The 11,719-nt window shown below is 42.5% G+C and overlaps 1 pseudogene; it reads left to right on the forward strand.

Annotated features, from left to right (window-relative positions):
- The first annotated feature begins 296 nt into the window (after positions 1–296).
- On the forward strand, positions 297–3,695 carry LOC101141915 (peptide chain release factor 1-like, mitochondrial; annotated as a pseudogene).
- The last annotated feature ends 8,024 nt before the right edge of the window (positions 3,696–11,719 follow it).

The raw sequence follows: 11,719 nt of genomic DNA on the forward strand, positions 1-11,719 counted from the left end.
CAGTCCCTCCCCCCACCCACCCCCTGCCTCTAGCAGTCAGAGTCTCCATGACTTAATTTCACTTGGAACAAATTCAAATGTGTTTCTCTGGCCCAGGAAGGATCCCAAACTGGTAGCCTGCAAGCCCAGTTACAGCAGCTCAGCTTTTATATATATGACCAGAATAGTGTTTTAAATGATTACAGTGGGATACCCCCATGTTTCAGTCTTCCAGCAACTTCCCAACCACACCCAATACACACACACACACACACACACACACACACACACACCTATTCACATACTCATTTACGCACATGGCCCCTGAAGTCAAGAAAGTTTACTTGGAAATTTACATTCATCCAGAACCTCAGAATGTGCCCTTATTTGGAAATAGAGCCCTTGCAGATGTATTTAGCTAAAAAGAAGTCATACTGGATTAGAGTGAGCCCTAAATCCATGACTTACGATGGACATATAAGGACATATGACTTATGTCCTTATAAGAAAAGACAATTTTTTTTCAAGATGGTGGATTAAAGGCTTTTAGTGTGTGCTCAGCCACTTGGAAATAGCAAGACAGTGCATAAAGATCAACTCTGTGAGCTTAATTCAAGAAGGAAAATGGGAATCCACCAGAATTGTGAAGGAGTTTCCAAATCCCAGGGAGGAGAACGTCAGCAAACAGCCCCCATGACAGTGTATGGCTGATAAAAGTAAGTGAAGCCCCAGTACGTGAGAGAGGCAGAGAACCTCCCTCTGTAAGTCACATTTCCGTGGGGATCTGAGAAAGACAGGCTGAGGGAGAGCACTTTGTTTCTCTCAAGCCATGGAACTAAGTTGGGGAGAGGTTTGAAGCCCCTGTGAAGGAATGGGAATGGGAAAAGCTACAGACATATTCCCAGACTCAGGACTGAGATCAGCATGCCATTTTTAATCTAGGCGCATACAAAGTCACCCATTCTTTGCTGACCCGGTAGCATGACTGTGCAGGCATTTTAGTCTTGGGTAAGAGATTGGAGTACCTGCTCTGGGGTAGGGTAGGAGCCTCCACAGTCAGAACTGTGGAAAGTGCCTCAGCAGTAGGTGTTAGAATTGTATTCTCCCCCATCACAGGTCTGGGGCAGGAGAAAAGCTGCTACAGCTGCAGTTTTATGTGGGCAGCAAGACTTCAGCCAGGGCCATCTTGGCAACCTGGAACCCGCCTGCATATGCCATTGCTGGGTGCCCAGACTGCTCCTCTGATATCATGGTGTAGCAGGGCCCTCTCCACTCCACCCCAGACAGAAATCCAGGCATTCAGAGCACACTTGGCCTGGACCAGCAGCCTAAGCTGCCCCATCCATCCTGGACATAGACTGTGGTGCAGCAAGGTCTTCACTGCTCTACACCCAGGCAGATCTCCAGGCATTCAGAGCACCTGCTTGCCCACATCAGCAGCCTGAGTCTCCTCACCCTTCTTGTGCAGGGATCTTGGTGCAGGGGGCCCTCTCTCCTCCACACTCAGGTAGATGAACACCCACTCAACTTGATAAGAAGCCTGACCTGCCCCGCTGTTTCTGTGCAGTGACCCTGGTGCAGAGGAGTCCTCTCTGCTACACACCCAGGCAGGTCTCCAGGCATCTGGAGCATCCACTTTCCTGGATTAGAGTTCAGGTTGCCCCCGCATCACCATACAGAGAATAGGGGACTGAGGAAGTTTTCCAGCTCCACACCTAGGCACATCTCTGGGTGCTTGGTGGCCACCCACTGGATTCTCCCTCAGCACAGGTGCTTGTGCCTGCCATCACGGGACCTGCAGGTGTACCCCCAATGAGCACCACCTCCCCCCAGGGGCTAAGCAGGAAGCTCAGACCACTATGCATTCCACGAATCAGTTCATTGTCTAGGGCAACACAGAGCTTCTGCCAGTAAACAAGGATCAAGTATATACCCAGCCACACTGGCTGCACCAGCTCTTACCTATAAGCACCATCTACTGGCCTGTAGATCAAACTGCACAGTGCGATATAAAACTTGCCGAGGGCGCTGCCTGGTGGCTGTGGTCCCACAGGGGCCTTTGGCCCAGGCCGACGGACCCTGAGCTGAGGTAGCCCGCTGCTGGAGAGGCTGTTCGCCTGGGGCGGGCTCTTGTGGACCTTCCTCAAGCGCCAGGCAGGGTCTGAAGCCCATTTGAAGGTCAGGAGGCCCGAGTTGGTGGCGGTCGTCAAGCTGCTGAACGAGAAGGAGCAGGAGCTGCGGGAGACCAAGAGCTTGCTGCACGATGAGGATGAAGATTTAAGGAAATGTGCAGAGAATGAAATAACTTTGTGTCAAAAAGAAATAACTCAGTTGAAGCATCAGAAGAAACAGATGAAAATGATCTGATCCTGCAAGTAACTGCAGGAGTTGGAAGACAGGAGGCAATGTTGTTTACTTCAGAGATATTTGATATGTATCAGCAATAAGCTGCATTTAAAAGATGGCATTTTGAGACCCTGGAATATTTTCCAAGTGAAATAGGTGGCCTTAGACATGTATCTGCCAGTATTGGGGGTTCAGAAGCCTATAGGCATATGAAATTTGTTTTTTTTAATTATTATTATACTTTAAGTTCTAGGGTACATGTGCACAAGGTGCAGGCTTATTACATATGCAGACATGTGCCATGTTGGTGTGCTGCACCCATTAACTCGTCTTTTACATTAGGTATATCTCCTAATGCTTTCCCTCCCCCCTTCTCCCACCCCACAACAGGTCCTGGTGTGTGATGTTCCCCTTCCTGTGTCCAAGTGTTCTCATTGTTCAATTCCCACCTATAAGTGAGAACATGTGGTGTTTGGTTTTTTGTTCTTGCGATAGTTTGCTGAGAATGATGGTTTCCAGCTTCATCCATGTCCCTACAAAGGACATGAACTCATCCTTTTTTATGGCTGCATAGTATTCCATGGTGTATATGTGCCACATTTTCTTTATCCAGTCTATCATTGATGGACATTTGGGTTGGTTCCAAGCATTTGCTATTGTAAAAAGTGTCGCAATAAACATACGTGAGGCACATGAAATTTGAAGGAGGTGTGCACAGAGTACAAAGAGTGCCAAAGACAGAAAAGCAAGGCTGCATCCATGCTAGCACCATGACTGTAAGCAGTATTGCCCCAACCTACTGAGATTAATCTGGTGACTAATCCAAAAGATTTGAGAATCGACACTAAGCAAGCCAGTGGAGCTGCGGGGGCAGCATGTAAATACCACGGACAGTGCTGTCCGGATAGTTCATCTTCCAACGGAAGAAGAAAAAGGATGAGAAGGAAAAGGAGTATTCCTTGAAAATAAGTAAAGAATATTTTTCTATTAAAACTTTTTAATTCTTGTAACACTATTCAGGTGTTTCTGAATGTCAACAAGAGAGATCTCACCCGAAAAAATAAAGAGCTGGCTATGAAAAAGTTATGTGTAAAACTGTACAACATGTATCTAGAAGAAGAAATGAATAAAAGACATGATGCTAGAAAAATTCAGATTGGAAGTAAAGGAAGATCAGAGAAAATAAGAACATATAATTTTCCACAGAACCAGGTCACAGATCACAGAATAAGCAAGTCACTGCATGATCTTGAAACCATGATCTTGAAACTGTTATGCAAGGAGATTATCTACTGGATGAACTTGTACAGTCATTGAAGAAATATGCTGATTATGAATCTTTAGTAGAAATTATTTCCCAAAAAGTTTAAGTTGATTTTTTATTCATACACTTTTGTAGCTTAGAAAAATTCTACTACAGCACATCCACATAGTGTAAAAATACCATTATTCTCTTAAAAAACATGAGTTAACACAGTTGGAAGTAATATGCGTATTCTGAAGTCATAGATAATTTACACAGATCTCTTTCAATGCATTAGTAAAAATCACACAATATACAGATGGTCCTCAATTTACATCGTGGTTAATTCCCAATAAACCCATCATAAGTCAAAAATACATATAACATTAGCAACACAGCAGTCTCCTACTTAATGACAGCTTGACTTAACAATTTTCCAACTTTACCGTGGTGTGAAAGAGGTATGATTCATAAGTCCTAAGGAGCTCCTCACCTTGAAATGGGGCTACATGCCGATAAACCCATCATAAAGTCAAAAAATCCTAAAACCATCATAAGCTGGTGACCATCTGTAATCATGACGTGGTGGTAAATCTTGGACGCTTCTTTACAGTAAGTAGACAAAGGAAAATCATCCTTTGTCCTGTTCTATGTAAATATTTAATGAATTATCAAAAATTCAGTTTAAATCTTCATTATGAAAAACTTTAAACATAAAGTAGTAGAAATATGACAGTAAATATTATATCCTAATACCCAGTCAGGAGACAGAAACCATACCATTAACTTGAACAGGGATAATTTTAATATAAAAAAACTTTTAACTGATAATGGTATTAGCTATTAAGAAGGATAAAAAAGAGCTACAATGTCCTAGGACTGAGTACCCAAGGAAAGAATATCCTTGGAAGGGGCTCCTCTTCCCCATGGTGAAGTCAGACCTAATGGAAAGAGTGTGACTACTCACTACTCAGTGATAGGGAAGTTCCCTGCCTTGCCCTGGGCCAGAGCTGCTGTGCAGCTAGTGGATCAGGTCTTGCAAGCAAACAACCTCACACCCTCAGGACTGGTAAGCCAGGAGCCTCCTGCTAGGGTGTGAGCACAACTTGGACAGGAACTCTCAGTAGATGTTTGTGTTTGTCAAGGTTCTCCAGAGAAACTCCCTTAAAGGGATTGGCTTGTGTGATTATTATTAAGTCTAACAAGTCCAAAACCTGGAGTGTGAGGCAAGAGGCTGGCAACCCAGGAAAGCTGATGGTGCAGGTCCAGTCCAAAGGTATCTGTTGGAGGATTCTCTTTTTCTTGGAAGAGGACAGTCTTTTTTCTCTTCAGCCCTTCAACTGACTGGATCAAGCCCACTAACATCGAGGAGGGCAGTCTGCGTTATTCAAAGTTCACTGATTTAAATGTCAATCTCATGTAAAAACACCCTCACAGAAACACCCAGAATAAAGTTTGACCTTATAACTGGAAAGTCAGAGCAAAAGTTAAATATCTAAAATTTAAAAAACATATATGACCAAATAGTTGGGCACCCTGTGGCCCAGCCACATTGACACCTAAAATTAACTGTCACAGCATCCTCTTAGAAGCAAGAGGAGAGGCAAGAGAAGCCCCTTTCTTCTGCAGTGTCCCTCTACCACCACCTACTGACAAAGAACGTGGTGCTGTCTGGCAAAAGGGAAATGTTCAGTTTGCCATGACTTGAATGTGTCCCCTCAAATTCAAGTGTTGCCAATACAATAGCATCAAGAGGTGGGGCCTTTAAGAGGTCACTGGGCCACAAGGGGTTCTCTCTCAGGACTGGGATTAAGGCCCTTATAAAAGAGGCTTCAGGGAGCATCCTGCTAGCTTGCTTTCTGTATGTGAGAACACAGCAAGAAAGCCCTAGTCGAACAAGTGCCAGATCATTGATCTTAGATTTCCCATCCTCCAGAACTGTGAGAAATATATTTCTGTTCTTTATAAATTTAAAAAAAAAAAAACTTGCTGAAAGAAGTGCAGAGGGCTGTAGAAGGAAAGCCAAAAGACCCTACCCAGCAATCTCTACAGTTACACCCCCTAGGGAGGGGGGAAAAGGGAAAGAAAAAATAATACTATTATAGGGAAATAAAAAGAAAAACTCCTACCCACACTAAAATAATTACAAATATTAGAAGTGCCAAGGTCTCCAGATGAGAAGGAACCAGCACAAAAAATCTGAATGTAGTGACACCACCAAATGATCACACTGGATCTACAGCAATGGTCTGTAATCAAAATGGAAACTCGGAAATGACAGATAAAGAATTCAGAGTATGGATTGCAAGGAAGCTCAATGAGCTCCAGGACAAGGTTGAAAATCAACACAAAGAAACTTCTAAAGGATTCTCTTCCAAGATGGCCGAATAGGAACAGCTCTGGTCTGCAGCTCCCAGTGTGATCGATGAAGAAGACGGGTGATTTCTGCATTTCCAACTGAGGTACCTGGATCATCTCAATAGGACTGGTTGGACAGTGGGTGCAGCCCACAGAGGGCAAGCCGAAGCAGGGCAGGGCATCGCCTCACCCAGGAAGTGCAAGGGGTCATGGGATTTCCCTTTCCTAGCTGAGGGAAGCCGTGACAGACTGTACCTGGAAAATCAGGACACTCTCTCCCAAATACTGTGCTTTTCCAATGGTCTTAGCAAACGGCACACCAGGAGATTATATCCTGTGCACGGCTCAGCAGGTCCCACACCCACGGAGCCTTGCTCACTGCTAGCGCAGCAGTCTGAGGTCAACCTGCGAGGCAACAACCTGGCAGGGGAGGGAGGCGTCGGCCACTGCTGAGGCTTGAGTAGGTAAACAAAGCAGCTGGGGAAGCTCGAACTGGGCAGAGCCCACCACAGCTCAGCAAGGTCTGTTGCCTCTGTAGATTCCACCTCTGGGGGCAGGGCATAGCTGAACAAAAGGCAGCAGAAACTTCTGCAGACTTAAATGTCCCTGTCTGGCAGCTCTTAACAGAGCAGTGGTTCTCCCAGCATGGTGTTTGAGCTCTGAGAATGGAGAGACTGCCTCCTTGAGTGGGTCTCTGACCCCCGTGTAGCCTAACTGGGAGACACCTCCCAGTAGGGGCTAAATAACACCTCATACAGGTGGATACCCCTCTGGGATGAAGCTTCCAGAGGAAGGATCAGGCAGCAATATTTGCTGTTCTGCAGCCTCTGCTGGTGATACCCAGGCAAACAGGGTCTGGAGTGGACCTCCAGCAAACTCCAACAGACCTGCAGCTGAGGGACCTGACTATTAGAAGGAAAACTAACAAACAGAAAAGAATAGCATCAACATCAACAAAAAGCACATCCACACCAAAACCCCATCTGTAGGTCACCAACATCAAAGACCAAAGGTAGATAAAACCAAAAAGATGGAGAGAAACCACAGCAGAAAAGTTGAAAATTCTAAAAACCAGAGCACCTCTTCTCCTCCAAAGGATCACAGCTCCTCACCAGCAATGAAACAAAGCTGGATGGAAAATGACTTTGATGAGCTGACAGAAGTAGACTTCAGAAGGTCAGTAATAACAAACTTCTCTGAGCTAAAGGAAGATGTTCAAACCCATCGCAAGGAAGCTAAAAACCTTGAAAAAAGATTAGACGAATGGCTAACTAGAATAAACAGTGTAGAGAACACTTTAAATGACGTGATGGAGCTGAAAACCATGGCACGAGAACTATGTGACGCGTGCACAAGCTTCAATAGCTGATTCGATCAAGAGGAAGAAAGGGTATCAGTGATTGAAGATCAAATTAATGAGATAAAGTGAGAAAAGAAGTTTAGAGAAAAAAGAGTAAAAAGAAATGAACAAAGCCTTCAAGAAATATGGGACTATGTGAAAAGACCAAATCTACATTTGATTTGTGTACCTGAAAGTGATGGGGAGAATGGAACCAAGTTGGAAAACATTCTTCAGGATATTATCCAGGAGAACTTCCCCAACCTAGCAAGGCAGGCCAACATTCAAATTCAGGAAATACAGAGAACACCACAAAGATACTCCTCGAGAAGAGCAACCCCAAGACACATAATTGTCAGATTCACCAAGACTGAAATGAAGGAAAAAAATGTTAAGGGCAGCCAGAAAGGTCAGGTTACCCACAAAGGGAAGCCCAACACACTAACAGCAGATCTCTCAGCAGAAACTCCACAAGCCAGAAGAGAGTGGTGGCCAATATTCAACATTCCTAAAGAAAAGAATTTTCAACCCAGAATTTCATATCCAGCCAAACTAAGCTTCATAAGTGAAGAAGAAATAAAACCCTTTACAGACAAGCAAATGCTGGAGATTTTGTCACCACCAGGTCTGCCCTACAAGAGCTCCTGAAGGAAGCACTAAACATGGAAAGGAACAACCGGTACCAGACACTGCAAAAACAGCCAAATTGTAAAGACCATTGATGCTAGGAAGAAACTGCATCAATTAACGAGCAAAATAACCAGCTAACATCATAATGACAGGATCAAATTCACACATAAAAATATTAACCTTATGTGTAAATGGGCTAAATGCTCCAATTAAAAGACACAGACTGGCAAACTGGATAAAGAGTCAAGACCCATCAGTGTGCTGTATTCAGGAGACCCATCTCACATGCAGAGACAGGCTCAAATACAGCAATGGAGGAAGATCTACCAAGCAAATGGAAAGCAAAAAAAAGCAGGGGTTGCAATCCTAGTCTCTGATAAAACAGACTTTAAACCAACAAAGATCAGAAGAGACAAAGAAGGCCATTACATAACGGTAAACGGATCAATTCAACAAGAAGAGCTAACTATCCTAAATATATATGCACCCAATACAGGAGCACCCAGATTCATAAAGCAAGTCCTAAGAGACCTACATAGAGACTTAGACTCCCACACAATAATAATGGGAGACTTTAACACCCCACTGTTAATATTAGACAGATCAACGAGACAGAAGGTTAACAAGGATATCCAGGACTTGAACTCAGCTCTGCACCAAGTGGACCTAATAGACATCTACAGAACTCTCCACCCCAAACCAACAGAATATACATTCTTCTCAGCACCACATCACTCTTATTCCAAAATTGACAACATAGTTGGAAGTAAAGCACTCCTCAGCAAATGTGAAAGAATAGAAATCACAACAGACTGTCTCTCAGACCACAGTGCAATCAAATTAGAATTCAGGATTAAGAAACTCACTGAAAACCACACAACTACATGGAAACTGAACAACCTGCTCCTGAATGACTACTGGGTAAACAACGAAACGAAGGCAGAAATAAAGATGTTCTTTGAAACCAATGAGAACAAAAACACAATGTACCAGAATCTCTGGGACACATTTAAAGCACTGTGTACAGGGAAATTTATAGCACTAAATGCCCACAAGAGAAAGCAGGCAAGATCTAAAATTGACACCCTAACATCACAATTAAAAGAACTATAGAAGCAAGAGCAAACAAATTCAAAAGCTAGCAGAAGGTAAGAAATAACTAAGATCAGAGCAAAACTAAAGGAGATAAAGATACAAAAACCCTTCAAAAAATCAATGAATCCAGGAAGTTATTTTTTGAAAAGATCAACAAAACTGATAGACCACTAGCAAGACTAATAGAGTAGAAAAGAGAGAAGAATCAAATGGACGCAATGAAAAAATGATAAAGGGGATATCACCAACAATCCCACAGGAATACAAACTAACATCAGAGAATACTATAAACACCTCTACCCAAATAAACTAGAAAATCTAGAAGAAATGGATAAATTCCTGGACACATACACACTCCAGAAGAAATTGAATTTTTGAATAGATCAGTAACAGGTTCTGAAATTGAGGCAATAATTAATAGCCTACCAACCAAAAAAAGTCCAGGACCAGACGGATTCACAGCCGAATTCTACCAGAGGTACAAAGAGGAGCTGGTACCATTCCTTCTGAAACTATTCCAATCAATAGAAAAAGAGGGAATCCTCCCTAACTCATTTTATGAGGCCAGCATCATTCTGATACCAAAGCCTGGCATAGACGCAACAAAAAAAGAGAATTTTAGACCAATATCCCTGATGAACATATATGCGAAAATCCTCAATAAAATACTGCCAAACCGAATCCAGCAGCACATCAAAAAGCTATCCACCACGATCAAGTCGGCTTCATCCTTGGGATGCAAGGCTGGTTCAACATATGCAAATCAACAAACGTAATCCTTCACATAAACAGAACCATCGACAAACAACACATGATTATCTCAATAGATGCAGAGAAGGCCTTCTACAAAATTCAACAGCCCTTCATGCTAAAAACTCTCAATAAATTAGGTATTGATGGGACGTATCTCAAAATAATAAGAGCTATTTATGACAAACCCACAGCCAATATCATACTGAATGGGCAAAAACTGGAAGCATTCTTTTTGAAAACTGGCACAAGACAGGGATGCCCTCCCTCACCACTCCTATTCAACATACTATTGGAAGTTCTGGCCAGGGCAATCAGGCAAGAGAAAGAAATGAAGGGTATTCAATTAAGAAAAGAGGAAGTCAAATTGTCCCTGTTTGCAGATCACATGACTGTGTATTTAGAAAACCCCATCATCTCAGCCCAAAATCTCCTTAAGCTGATAAGCAACTTGAGCAAAGTCTCAGGATATAAAATCAATGTGCAAAAATCACAAGCATTCCTATACACCAAAAACAGACAAACAGAGAGCCAAATCATGAATGAACTCCCATTCACAATTGCTACAAAGAGAGTAAAATACCTAGGAATCCAACTTACAAGGCATGTGAAGGACCTCTTCAAGGAGAACTACAAACCACTGCTCAACGAAATAAAAGAGGACACAAACAAATGGAAGAACGTTCCATGCTCATGGGTAGGAAGAATCAATATCGTGAAAATGGCCATACTGCCCAAGGTAATTTATAGATTCAATGCCATCCCCATCAAGCTACCAATGACTTTCTTCAAGGAATTGGAAAAAACTACTTTAAAGTTCATATGGAACCAAAAAAGAGCCCGCATTGCCAAGTCAATTCTAAGCAAAAAGAACAAAGCTGGAGGCATCACACTACCTGACTTCAAACTACAAGCTATAGTAACCAAAACAGCATGGTACTGGTACCAAAACAGAGACATAGACCAATGGAACAGAACAGAGCCCTCATGAGGAAACAATACCACACATCTACAACCATCTGATCTTCGACAAACCTGACAAAAACAAGAAATGGGGAAAGAATTCTCTATTTAATAAATGGTGCTGGGAAAACTGGCTAGTCATATGTAGAAAACTGAAACTGGATCCCTTCCTTACACCTTATACAAACATTAATTCAAGATGGATTAAAGACTTAAATGTAAGACCTAAAACCATAAAAACCCTAGAAGAAAACCTAGGCAATACCATTCAGGACATAGGCATGGGCAAGGACTTCATGACTAAAACACCAAAAGCAATGGCAACAAAAGCCAAAATTGACAAATAGGATCTAATTAAACTAAAGAGCTTCTGCACAGCAAAAGAAACTACCATCAGAGTGAACAGGCAACCTACAGAATGGGAGAAAGTTTTTGCAATCTAACCATCTGACAAAGGGCTAATATCCAGAATCTACAAAGAACTCAAACAAATTTACAAGAAAAAAACAAACAACCCCATCAAAAAGTGGGCAAAGGATATGAACAGAAACTTCTCAAAAGAAGACATTTATGCAGCCAACAGACAGACATGTGAAAAAATGCTCATCATCACTGGCCATCAGAGAAATGCAAATCAAAACCACAATGAGATACCATCTCGCACCAGTTAGAATGGTGATCATTAAAAAGTCAGGAAACAATAGATGCTGAAGAGGATCTGGAGAAATAGGAACACTTTTACATTGTTGGTGGGAGTGTAAACTAGTTCAACCATTGTGGAAGACAGTGTGGTGATTCCTCAGGGATCTAGACCCATTTGACCCATTGATCCCATTACTGGGTATATACCCAAAGGATTATAAATCATGCTATAAAGACACATGCACACGTATGTTTATTGTGGCACTATTCACAATAGCAAAGACTTGGAGCCAACCCAAATGTTCATCAATGATAGACTGGATTAAGAAAATGTGGTACATATACAACATGGAATACTATGCAGCCATAAAAAA

The sequence above is a fragment of the Gorilla gorilla genome, chromosome 7 (genome assembly GCF_029281585.2).
Source record: "Gorilla gorilla gorilla isolate KB3781 chromosome 7, NHGRI_mGorGor1-v2.1_pri, whole genome shotgun sequence".
NCBI lineage: Eukaryota > Metazoa > Chordata > Mammalia > Primates > Hominidae > Gorilla > Gorilla gorilla.